The sequence below is a fragment of the Salmo trutta genome, chromosome 20 (assembly GCF_901001165.1).
Source record: "Salmo trutta chromosome 20, fSalTru1.1, whole genome shotgun sequence".
Taxonomy (NCBI): Eukaryota; Metazoa; Chordata; class Actinopteri; order Salmoniformes; family Salmonidae; genus Salmo; species Salmo trutta.
Window position 1 is genome coordinate 15,994,912 of NC_042976.1, and position 13,850 is coordinate 16,008,761.

The following is a 13,850-nucleotide window of genomic DNA, read 5'->3' on the forward strand; positions in this document are numbered from 1 at the left end:
AATATTGTCCACAAATAATACATGAATGTACTGTAACTACCATGTATATAGGCTACATTGTTTTGAAGTTGTCACACAATATGAAAACGTACACTTAACTAGATACAGGTTGTTCAGTTGTTCAGTGTAATACGTTCCTAATGTCCTTCATAGTAAAAATGTGACACACTCAGCAGTCTGTCTTTTAGCCACTATGACATCACCATGACACCACATTCACATGCTTGTTTGAATGGCAGTAGACTTGGCAGCTAATACCTTGTTTGAGTTTGTGGAACCTAGACGATTATCCTCAGCTAAGTGCAAACAAGAAGCGGTCTAAAGCTAAGAGGGGAGGTCACTCCACACTTTCAAATTTAAAATCACAATTTTAGAAGATAAATTGTAGAAATAAGCAGGGTTTATGGCTGCGGAAGCTAGTGACGATCCACTGTCACTAGGCACTAGCTTGTTGTCATGGTTATCAATACTGGTTTTACCCTTTTAGTGTGTCAATATGAGGGTTTCGTTGTTGACATTGTCTAATCTGACCTGTATGCACTGATTTGATCCATTGTGATTCATTGGTTGAATATATGTTTATTCATTATGATTTTATTAATCGTTATTTGCCATATAAGTACAAACTCGGACAGATAACTTGACTATTTTGCTGGTTAGGACGATTCTACTCTACACTCTTCAATGTAGTGAAACACTAAAAACAGCTCTACTGGAGTGTCAAAGTGAAGTGACATACAGTTTCCACACACTTGTTGACAGACGTGGGCACTTGGCAGTCAGAACTTTAAATGAATGCAACATAGACTATGTTTTACACTGTTTATATTGCTGAACTCATATACAAAAACTATTTCAATGACTTGACAAACAGCACTTATGTATGCGCTTGCAAATCATTTCTGAATTAGGGAGTGTTCTGTCACCACTAACATTTGAACACCAGAGGCCTTTAGGTATGGCATACACAGTATTTGCAGCATGTTGGTGTTCTAGAGACCAAATAGGACATTATCTCAACTGATGATACAATGTCTTTCCAATCATTAGTTTATATGCTACTGTAATACATTGATTAAATATGTTCTGTTTCTCTAGCCTTTTACACTAGCCACTATGAACAGTACTCACAGAACACTATCAAGTAATTCAATGTGTGCTCATGTGTGAAGCATCCTTTTAGGTTTCCTGTGGTCCTCCAACATCTTGTGTTCTATTGGAAGTATGGCGGACCAGTGGCCATTGGTATGACCCTTCAGAGGGACTAGTCGCCCGTCCCGCTGCCCGTCCCTGTGCCAAGGTAAGCCGATTAAGAAGTGGGCAGCTAACAGGTTTAAAAGGCATCTGTTTCTTTATTGTCTTGCCAAAAGCATATAAAAGTTGTTTTCCCTCTAGCCATCTTGTCACTGAGGCTGACAACTCATTCATAAGACATTTCCTTTTTACGATCACAATCCAAAGCAGTAAGAAGTGTTTTATTATCTATTTCAGCTGATTCCAATGGTTGTACGACATTGGCAACAAATTATATATATTTGTTTTACAATCAAAGGCTCTTGGATCAACGAAGGTATGCCCAACCCTAGAGCACATAGTAAACCCTAAACATCAGTCTATCTGTCTTCCTAGTGACTTGACCCCTGAAGAAGAGAGAATGTCTTCTTGATAACATCATGTTTAATATGAACATCTGGCTTGCAACACATTAATAGCTGTTGTTTCCTGCTATAATTCAAGCCAAGTATAATTTTTTTTGCTACTAAAAACAAAAAGCTATGTTTAAAGTGATAAGGAAGCATTGGTCTGAAGCCGAAAAAGAAAATAAATTCACATGAGCACTACAATGTCTACTCTACCCATGCTCTACCAAGGTTTTCCAGAACACAGCTCTGACCTACCACAGTAGAGATATTAGTCTATTGTACTTCAAACAATGTGTATGCAGGTTGCTTAGAATTCAAACCTTCTCAAAACAGCCTAATTCATACTCTTAGAGGAGGTTCTCCAACAATAATGTGATTTGTACCACATAGAAGTTAAAGTATTGGATTCTTCACACACCACACTAATCCCATTACACTACCATTTCAAGCTGTTTTTTATTATATGAAAGCAAGCTTCTTCTAGTAATGTGGTGCCTGCTTGTATTTCCTTAAACCTTTATTTTAAAGATGGTGTTGCTACAATAATACACATTTACAATAGGCCTATATAAAAAAAAAATACATACAACCTAATGATATAAACAGTGCCTTCGGAAACTATTCAGATCGTTTTTTTCCCCTCATCAATCTACACACAATCTACATACCCCAGACCTAGCTATGCTTTATGGAAGAATGTAACTTAGTTGGCTAGGATATATTGTCAACATTGAGTTGTGGTTCATATGGTACAGGCTTGTAGCTACTGGCTAGTTGGCTAGCTAACTGGCTATAATATCAGCCAGGGATGTTTGCTAGCTTATTTGTTTGTGCTCGAATTCCATAGCTAAATATACCTAGCTAGCTTCCTTTCCTTGTAGCTTGCTTCTCATCCGACTGGTGTTAGCTGACTAGCTACAGCTGCTAACCTGCTACAAGCCAGCTGCTGCTGTTGAGCAGGAACTGAGTTTCTGCTCCTGGTTTTAGAACTCTTGAGATTCGGCTGGAAAGATGATAGTATTGTCAGAAATGCAACAAAAAGATAGCACATTGTTGGTTCTTAATGGGCAGAAATTAGCACGCAAGAGCGATAAATTAGAAATGTAATAAAAACTGTTTCACCTACAAACTTAGTCAATCCGACATTTTGTAAGTCCAATGGTCAGTTTATGGACGCTATAGTCTCGTTTTAATCTGAATTTGAGCTAGGTAGGTGCAGAAAATACTCTGAAAACTCAATTGCCAACACCCTGTTAAACAATCCGGTATGTGTACGTCCAATCAAGTTGATTTGCCAAATTTCCTGGAAATTGGTGTCATATAGGCTTAGATATGATGGTAGTGAGATTTACATTTTATGCTCAATTTAACATCGCCCCCACCATAATCACAAATATACATTAATCCCTGAGTTGTATATTAAACAGACACAAGCTTGTTCTGTTAAGTCCATTATTAAAAATGTGGGTCTTGGATCTCAGGGTACTGTAGGCTCGGGTAAAGGACTAAAGAGCTAGAAAGTGTGTTGCTTGGATAGAAGTGGCCCCAACTTCACCCCCATCCCATCCCCCCACAGCTCCACCATGCAGGTCTTTGGAGCCGCTCTCTGCCCCATTCCTCCCTCCCCTCCACTCACCGTCCCTGAAGACAGGGGTGTCAGGCTCTGACGGGACAGTACAGGTGTCAGGAACTGAACAGACAGATGGTGGATGAGGAGAACAAACAACAAGAGGCCATTTCTTCTTCTTCATTTCTCCTTCTTCCCTTCTTCTGGTTGGCTGGTCAGCCTAGTGCAGTGAGCGAACAGGATCGTGGCCCCCCCAGCCCCCTCCACTGACCCCCAGTCCACGTGACCACAGGCAGGGGACTCTATGGTGCTGGGTGTTGGTGGGATAATCCCCTATACAGGACTCCCAGACTCCTTTCTTGGATTTGTCCCTCTGCTGCCCCATACCCAATACCCCACCTCTCAGTGAGCGAGTCACAGTCTGGGTCCTGGGATAGTAAAAACCGTTTTGTTTTGCATCCTCCGTCTCTTCTCAAGGTCTTCTAGTCCTGTTTTTATTATACTGCATTACACAACTTTATTTTTACACTGATTAAAGCCATAAATAAGTTGTATGTCTGAGTGAGACAATCAACAGGAAATAAAAGGCATGTGTAAGCCTGTGTACGAGCCCATTAGAGAGTAGAGAGAAGCGTGAGGGCGGAGGGATAGGAGGGTAGCAATGACTATACTCAAGTGAGAGGAGACCCAGATGTTGTAGCAGTTCAGTTATACCCCATTATAAACCCTTCTTTCCCCTGGTTGGTGGTTATCTGACATTGTGTTCCAAATGGCACCCTATTCCCTATAAACCTTTGACCCGAGCCCTATTCTCAATATAGTGCACAACTTTTGACCAGAGCTTGGACTCGGTCAAAAGTGGTGCACTACATAGGAAATGCCATATTTCTCTCTCTCTCTGAATTCAACGGAGCTTTATTGGCATGGGAAACATATGTAAACATTGGGGCGGCAGGTAGCCTAGTGGTTACGAGTGTTGGGCAAGTAACCGTAAGGTCGCTTGTTCGAATCCTTGAGCCGACAAGGAGGAAAAATGTGTCGTTCTGTACTTAAGCAAGGGAATTAACCCCCAACAAAAACTGCATCCCGGGTCTCTCAATAACAAGGCTATGCTCACTGAGTCTGTACATAGTCAAGGATTTTCTTAGTTTTGGGTCAGTCACAGTGCTCAGGTAATCTGCCACTGTGTACTCTGTCTAGTACAAGGTAGCATTCCAATTTGCTCTGTTTTTGGGTTGATTCTTTCCAATGAGCCAAGTAGTTCTCGCTCTCTCTGTCTCACTAACGTTCAACATATCCCCTTTCACTAACACTGAAAGGAATGAAAACAGATATCAAAGACAGTCATCATCTATGAAGATTCGCAGACTCCTCTTCTGCACTCCTCATTCGCCCCTTTCTTCCTATCTCAGGATGATGATACTGATGCTGGTAAGATCTCTCTCTCTCGTTCCCCCTCTCTCTCTCTTTCTCTCCTGCCTGCCCTCATGCAACCCAATCCTCTCTCTACCCTGGTGTAGTGTGATATATAGGGGTTTGACGCCCCTATACCACCCTCAGATGTCTGGGCCGGTGTTGAACCCGCTTAGGTTTCAGATGTATGGTGGTCCTCAGGTGAGTTATCACCACCAGCATAATGGGGTCTACTTCATAGGGTTTTTGTGTCTTGCAAGTCAATATAAACACAGAGCTATATTGTATGCTCCAAAAAATAGAGCATACATTTATACTAATACAATTGTTTAGAGAAAGACAGACATTATTATCTCAAAATGATGGATAATCCAGAATGAATCATGAATAATGATGAGCGAGAAAGCTACAGAGGGTCAAAGATCATACCCCCAAGACATGCTTACCTCCCCTGGTAATGGTGAGAGGTTAGCAGGTCTTGGGGGTATGATCTTTGATGTTCTGTAACTTTCTCACTCATCATCATTCACCATTAATTCAGGATTATCCGTAATCATGGTAGCATCCACATTAACATAGAAGTGTTTAGAAACATATTATATTCTTGTTACAATAAAACTGACTTCAAAATGACAAAACTCATTATTTACCATATTTTTATATGAACTCATCAAAAACAGAAATGTCCTCTCACTGTCAACTGCATTTATTTTCAGCAAACTTAACATGTGTAAATATTTGTATGAACATAACAAGATTCAACAACTGAGACATAAACTGAACAAGTTCCACAGACATGTGACTAACAGAAATATAATATTGTGTCCCTGAACAAAGGGGGGGTCAAAATCAAAAGTAACAGTCAGTATCTGTTGTAGCCACCAGCTGCATTAAGTACTGCAGTGCATCTCTTCCTCATGGACTGCACCAGATTTGCCAGTTCTTGCTGTGAGATGTTACCCCACTCTTCCACCAAGGCACCTGCAAGTTCCCGGACATTTCTGGGGGGAATGGCCCTAGCCCTCACCCTCCGGTCCAACAGGTCCCAGACGTGCTCAATGGGATTGAGATCCGGGCTCTTCGCTGGCCATGGCAGAACACTGACATTCATGTCTTGCAGAAAATCACGCACAGAACGAGCAGTATGGCTGGTGGCATTGTCATGCTGGAGGGTCATGTCAGGATGAGCCTGCAGGAAGGGTACCACATGAGGGAGGAGGATGTTTTCCCTGTAACGCACAGTGTTGAGATTGCCTGCAATGATAACAAGCTCAGTCCGATGATGCTGTGACACACCGCCCTAGACCATGACGGACCCTCCACCTCCATATCGATCCCGCTCCAGAGTACAGGCCTTGGTGTAATGCTCATTCCTTCGACGATAAACGCGAATCCGACCATCACCCCTGGTGAGACAAAACCGCGACTCGTCAGTGAAGAGCACTTTTTGCCAGTCCTGTCTAGTCCAGCGATGGTGGGTTTGTGCCCATAGGCGACGTTGTTGTCGGTGATGTCTGGTGAGGACCTGCCTTACAACAGGCCTACAAGCCCTCAGTCCAGCCTCTCTCAGCCTGTTGCGGACAGTCTGAGCACTGACGAGGGATTGTGCATTCCTGGTGTAACTCGGGCAGTTGTTGCCATCCTGTACCTGTCCCGCAGGTGTGATGTTCGGATGTACCGATCCTGTGCAGGTGTTGTTACACGTGGTCTGCCACTGCGAGGACGATCAGCTGTCTGTCCTGTCTCCCTGTAGTGCTGTCTTAGGCGTCTCACAGTACAGACATTGCAATTTATTGTCCTGGCCACATCTGCAGTCCTCCTTGCAGCATGCCTAAGGCACGTTCACGCAGATGAGCAGGGACCCTGGGCATCTTTCTTGTTTGTGTTTTTCAGAGTCAGTAGAAAGGCCTCTTTAGTGTCTTAAGTTTTCATAACTGCAAGCTGTTAGTGTCTTAATAACTGTTCCACAGGTGCATGTTCATTAATTGTTTATGGTTCATTGAACAAGCACGGGAAACAGTGTTTAACCTGTCTGGGCTAGGGGGCAGTATTTTCACAGCCGGATGAAAAATGTACCCAATTTAAACAGGTTAGTACTCTGGCCCAGAAACTAGAATATGCATATTATTAGTAGAACACTCTGAAGTTTCTAAAACTGTTTGAATGGTGTCTGTGAGTATAACAGAACTCATATGGCAGGCAAAACCCTGAGAAAATTCCAAGCAGGAAGTAAAAAGTCTGAGAATTGTAGTTCTTCTTTTGATTCTCTATCGAAGCTACAGTGTCTGTGGGGTGACGTTGCACTTCCTAAGGCTTCCCTTGGCTGTCAACAGCCTTCAGAAAGTGGTTTGAGCATTTTCCTGTCACTGGGCAGATAATAGGAGCTCAGTTTCTGAGTGGTCTGCCTGGCAACAAAGGGATTGGATATGCGCGGTCACGAGAGCACTCCGTTCCTTCTTTTTCTTCTTGAATGAATATGCTATTGTCCGGTTGGAATATTATCGCAATTTTACGTAAAAAATACCATAAAGATTGATTTTAAACAGCGCTTGACATGCTTCTAAGTACGGTAATGGAACATTTTGACTTTTCGTCTCTCGTTCCGCGCTCGTGCGTTATGTCTTTGGATCTGTACTCACGAACAAAACGGAGGTATTTGTACATAAATATGGATTATTTCGAACAAAAACAACATTTGTTGTGGAAGTAGCAGTCCTGGGAGTGCATTCTGACGAAGATCAGCAAAGGTAAGAGAATATTTCTAATACTAATTCTGAGTTTAGGTTGCCCCGAACTTGGCGGGTGTCTGAATAGCTCACCGTGATAGCTGAGCTATGTACTCAGAATATTGAAAAATGTGCTTTCTCCGTAAAGCTATTTTAAAATCTGACACAGTGGTTGCATCCAGGGGTAGTCTATGTATAATTCTTTAAATAATTGTTATATACTTTGTCAACGTTTATGATGAGTAATTTTGTAAATTGATGTGTACATTCACCGGAGGTTTTGGTGGGAATACATTTTCTAAACATCACGCGCCAATGTAAAATGCTGTTTTTGGATATAAATATGAACTTTATCAAACAAAACATACATGTATTGTGTAACAATGTCCTAGGAGTGTCATCTGATGAAGATCGTCAAAGGTTAGTGCTGCATTTAGCTGTGTTTTGGGTTTTATTGACACGTCCTTGCTTGGAAAATGGCTTTGTGATTATTTTTGTCTATGTACTCTCCTAACATAACCTAATGTTTTGCTTTCACTGTAAAGCCTTTTTGAAATCGGACAATGTGGTTACATCAAGGAGAAGTGTATCTTTAAAATGGTGTAAAATAGTTGTATGTTTGAGAAAGTTGAATTATGACATTTTGTTGTTTTTGAATTTGCCGCCCTGATATTTCACTGGCTGTCCCGCTAGCGTCCCACGTAGCCCATAGAAGTTAAACCCTTTACAATGAAGATCTGATCTGTATTTTGATTTTTACGAATTGTCTTTGAAAGACAGGGTCCTGAAAAAGGGACTTTCTTTTTTTGCTGAGTTTATATATTTTTATTTAACCTTTATTTAACTAGGCAAGTTATTACCACAACATAATCTGAAACACAATCAAAACAAACTGCAAACGCATCCAACAAGTTTCTAGTCACAAGCTTGAAGTAGTCATTGCGTGCTATGAATATAAGACCAAATATATAATTTTTTACATTTTAATCGATAAGAATCTTTAGGGGTGCCAATAATCTTTATCAAAGGTGCCAATAATTTCATACCCCGCTGTATATCTGTAATGAGTTTTCTGTTATTTTTCCTGTGACTACTTTACTGTATATGGCCTAACTGCAGAATGCAGACTACGGTCTCTCAGCATGTACAGAGATCCTCCATGCACTGTTCTGATGTATTTATTTTAGTCAAGATGTTCACCTCCCCTCTACAGTCTGGCTTTCAGGAAATACATGCCCGTTTCTGTTAACTTCCAGCATTGATGTAGGAGCACTAATATCCCTTCACCAATCACTATCCTAACTGCTGTCTGTTGGTGGCTTACAGGATCTCAAATATACAGCTTGGGTTAGGGCTATCCCCGACCCCAAAAATGTATTGGTAGAAATGTTTAAACGTGTATTCTTCCATATATACATTAAACAAAAACATAAAAGTAACATGCAACAGTTTCAAAGATTTTACTGAGTTACAGCTCATATAAGGAAATCAGACAATGGAAATAAATTCATTAGGCCCTAATCTATGGATTTCACATGACTGGGAATACAGATATGCATTTGTTGGTCACAGATACATTAAAAAAAAGGTAAGGGCGTGGATCAGAAAACCAGTCAGTATCTGGTGTGACCACCATTTTCCTCATGCAGTGCGACGCATCTCCTTCACATAAAGTTGATCAGGCTGTTGATTGTGGCCTGTGGAATGTTGTCCCACTCCTCTTCAATGGCTGTGCGTAGTTGCTGGATATTGTCAGAAACTGGAACTAGAGCTCCGGCAGTCATGCGTCATGACCGCAGAAATATTCTATGTGACCGTTGAGTCACGGTAATCTCCTCTTATGCACTCTGGACATGTGTTGGTAGTACCCAACTCGCTAATGATCATCAGGTCACTAATGGCCTGGTACTCAGGGCTCTATTGTCCCTCCATCAGGTCCTAATGGCCTCGTAGTCAGGGCTGTATTGTCCCTCTAACCACTCTGACATCAATGCAAACACAATCAAAAATCATCAAAACAGTATGTGTTAAAAAATAACTGTGATTGAAATATTTGAAGAAAGAAGTTCAACAACCAGTTGAAACTGAGTGGAAAACATGATGGTTGTGGGTGTTGTATCAAAGCCTAACACTACAAAATGGACAGTGCTTTCTACTGTGATGATTCATTCAAAACACACATATGCATATTAGCATGTATATAATGATTTTGGGCCATTCTTAATCAAAACTAATTTTACATATTAGTAAAGACAAGATTAAATTGAGAATAGTCTGATGGGTGAAAATATGATCACATGATGAGAGAACAGCGTGTGCAGCCTGAGGCAAAGGAACAGACTGCAAGCTTTTTTTTAGCAACTTTCTCAAATCATCAATAGCCTATAGTCGCATCATGCAGCCCATATACCTTTGAATTTCTAAGACTTTCTAAGGTTTTAATCATTCACAGCTAAACTTGCTAAATAACTCTAAATCTAGCGTATAAGACCTGTTTCAAATTCTCACTTTTACGCTCTACATCAAACTTCATATGTGACCGACCGGCTCGATTCGGTATTCTGTAGCAAAATTTGAAATTGTGTTTTTTACATTGGATAAATGTAGACTCAGAGCTAGAAAATGGTATATCATACACTACAGTTGAGGAACAATGGGAAAGTAATTCTGCTTTGAAAGTTGATAAACTTGTAACCTCACTTTTGAGAAAATTGCCCTTGAATGTTTTTGTACATGTGCTGGAGAGCTCTTCTTTGTCAACACCCATTCAGCATCGTTCACACCCTCTTAAGCTTTAGCCCCACGCTGCTCTTTTTTATTTTTATTTTATTTCACCTTTATTTAACCAGGTAGGCCAGTTGAGAACAAGTTCTCATTTGCAACTGCAACCTGGCCAAGATAAAGCAGTTCGACACATACAACAACACAGTTACACATGGAATAAACAAACATACAATCAATAATACAGTAGAAAAAGTCTATATACAGTACATTTTAGTCATTTAGCAGACACTCTTATCCAGAGCAACTTACAGTAGTGAATGCATACATTTCATGCATTTTTTTGTTTTGTACTGGCCCCCCGTGGGAATTGAACCCACAACCCTGGCATTGCACACACCATGCTCTACCAACTGAGCCACAGGGAAATGAGGTAGGATAAGGGCGATAAGGCAATAAATAGGCCATTGGGCGAAGTAATTACAATATAGCAATTAAACACTGGAATGGTAGATGTGCAGCATATATATATATATATGTATGTATGTATGTATGTATGTATGTATGTAAGTATATATGTATGTATGTAAGTATATATGTATGTATGTATGTATATATATATATATATATATATATATGAGCAAAAGAGCAAGATAAATAAATACAGTATGGGGTGAGGTAGTTGGATGGGCTTTTTACAGATGAGCTATGTACAGGTGCAGTGATCTGTGATCTGCTCTGACAGCTGGTGCTTAAAGCTAGTGAGGGAGATATGAGTCTCCAGCTTCAGTGATTTTTGCAGTTCGTTCCAGTCATTGGCAGCAGAGAACTGGAAGGAAGAATTGTGAATCATGTGAATCTTTAAGGATTCACGTGAGGCCATGTACTAAACAACCAAAGATTTCAAGACTAAAGGCTGGTTTATACTATGGGTGTGTTCGTAAATTCAATCTGGAGTGCCAGAGTGTGCTCTGGGCGTTCGTAAACTCAGAGTGTTGTCAGATTGTCCATTCATAAATTCAGAGCGTTTCACTCTCAGAGCGTTCAGAGCGCACACTGGATGCTCTGGCCGAGGAGTAGGGTTGACCCGAGCATTCTGACTTAACAAGAGCTTTCAAGCACCCAAGCTAACTGGCTAACGTTGGCTAGCTTGTTAGCTACTTCCAGACACAAATGAGGGGATAGCTCACTCTGACCATTTTACTAGCCCTAGCAGAGCTGGTTAGGCTGTTTTTATGTTATCCAGAGCATTGTTGACTGCAACTGTGCTGCTGGCAACAATTTAATTACACTTTTTGCCAATGTTTACTGACACGGGTGTTGAGCGTTCGTAAATTCGTCAGTTATTCTGCGCTAGCAGAATAGCCAGAGCGAATTTACCAGCTATGTCTATCGACAGTTGTCGCAGTGACATCATAAATATTCTACTGAAATGGTTGCTTGCATAGTGGAGTCTTTTGTTTAGACATGTAGCTAGTTAGCTAAACAGTTAACCATAATCTCAACTCATAACGTTACTACCCAAGCATGAATCTGCAGGTAGCTAACCAACCAGGTTCAATGTTAGCTAGCTAGCTAACATTAGGCTATAACTTGCAATGCAAATGACTCTGAGATACAAATAATATTACTACACAGATCATACACGTAAAGTTATCTAGCGAGCCAGCCAGCTAACATTAGCTAGCTAGCTAACTGTACACTTTAACTTAAGGATAGGGGGCAGTATTTTCACGGCCAGATAAAAAACGTACCCAATTTAATCTGGTTATTACTCCTGCCCAGAAACTAGAATATGCATCCAATTAGTAGATTTGGTAAGAAAACACCCTAAAGTTTCTAAAACTGTTTGAATGGTGTCTGTGAGTACAACAGAACTCATATGGCAGGCCAAAACCTGAAAAGATTCTATATGGGAAGTGCCCTGTCTGACCATTTCTTGTCCTTCTATAGCCTCTTTATCAAAAATACAGGAGCTCTGCTGTAACGTGACATTTTCTAAGGCTTTCATTGGCTCTAGGAAGTCGCTAGAACGTGGAATGATAGCTCTGCAGTCTCTGGCCGAAAAACAGCAGGGGTTTTGGTGAGTGGTCCTTCTGAGGACAATGGCACTGGTGTGCGCATGCATGTGACGACTCCATGTTTTACTTTCAGTGTTTGAACGGATACAACGTCTCCCGGTTGGAATATTATCGCTATTTTACGAGAAAAATCGCATAAAAATTGATTTTAACCTCTCTAGGGTAGGTGGGACGAAATTGTCCCACCTACGTAACAGCCAGTGGAATCCTGTGGCGCGTTATTCAAATACCTTAGAAATGCTATTACTTCAATTTCTCAAACATATGACTATTTTACACCATTTTAAAGACAAGACTCTCGTTAATCTAACCACACTGTCCGATTTCAAAAAGGCTTTACAACGAAAGCAAAACTTTAGATTATGTCAGCAGAGTACCCAGCCAGAAATAATCAGACACCCATTTTACAAGCTAGCATATAATGTCACAAAAAACAAAACCACAGCTAAATGCAGCACTAACCTTTGATGATCTTCATCAGATGACACTTCTAGGACATTATGTTATACAATACATGCATGTTTTGTTCAATCAAGTTCATATTTATATCAAAAACCAGCTTTTTACATTAGCATGTGACGTTCAGAACTAGCATACCCCCCGCAAACTTCCGGTGAATTTACTAAATTACTCACGATAAACGTTCACAAAAAACATAACAATTATTTTAAGAATTATAGATACAGAACTCCTCTATGCACTTGCTATGTCCGATTTTAAAATAGCTTTTCAGTGAAAGCACATTTTGCAATATTCTAAGTAGATAGCCCGGCATCACAGGGCTGGTTATTTGCAATAAAACGGCAGAATTTTCTCCATCTTCTTAGCTATCATATTCTAATTCCACTGTGCATTACACTGATTTCAAAACTCGGTCCTCCAGAAAGTGGAGAACAACACCTTTGCAGTAACATTCTAAAAATATGCGTTAGAAAGGATTACCTACACATACTGACTAGCTCATCTTATAGACAGAAGCATGCTACATGGCAGACCAATCCAAACTCATCTCTCGGCATGTCCAGCCTACCCATTATCTCAGCCAATCATGGCTAGCGGGAAGGTTACTGGCTTTTTCTGTGGCTAATCCAACTAGGTTCATAATTTAACAATTTTATTCATATTTACAGATGGCATACAAGCTTGTTATTAATGACACATGAAAGTTCACATGTTCCAGAAGGCATTTCTGCCAAAAAACGTTGATAAAAAATTAACGTTCAAATGGCTCTTATGCCTAGTTTCCTGAAATGAGTTTAATATGCGCACTCACTCCGGAATGGGAAAAATATCCTTTCTACTTTATTCACCTAGGTTCAATTATATCCATCTTACTATAAAATAATCGAATATAAAATAATGGCATGGGACTTATAAGCATATCTTGTCTGCTAAATTAACAAGCCTACAGCCTATGGAATGGCACTTAGCCAGATAACATACAGTAGGCCAACTCATATTCTGTTCTTCTGAAATAAATATTGTTTCTTTAGACCTTATTAAAATAAATAATGGATTTATTGTAATGGTGTATTTTCAATTGATTTATTAGACTTTTTTAAACGTATGGTTTGTATGGCTTGTATGGTTTGTATGCGTGGAGGCCTGGAGATGCTAAATGTGTCTATGTTAATTAACGATCAATTACTCTGAGACCGGCAGACTTTTGCATGACAATAACAGGCCGACAAAATGTCAT

At 40.3% G+C, this 13,850-nt stretch overlaps 1 protein-coding gene across 1 annotated transcript in view; it reads right to left on the minus strand.

The window, feature by feature from the left end:
- Positions 1 to 13,850, minus strand: part of LOC115155624 (zinc finger protein GLI2) — a 153,981-nt gene that overhangs the window by 130,092 nt on the left and 10,039 nt on the right. The window lies entirely within an intron of this gene.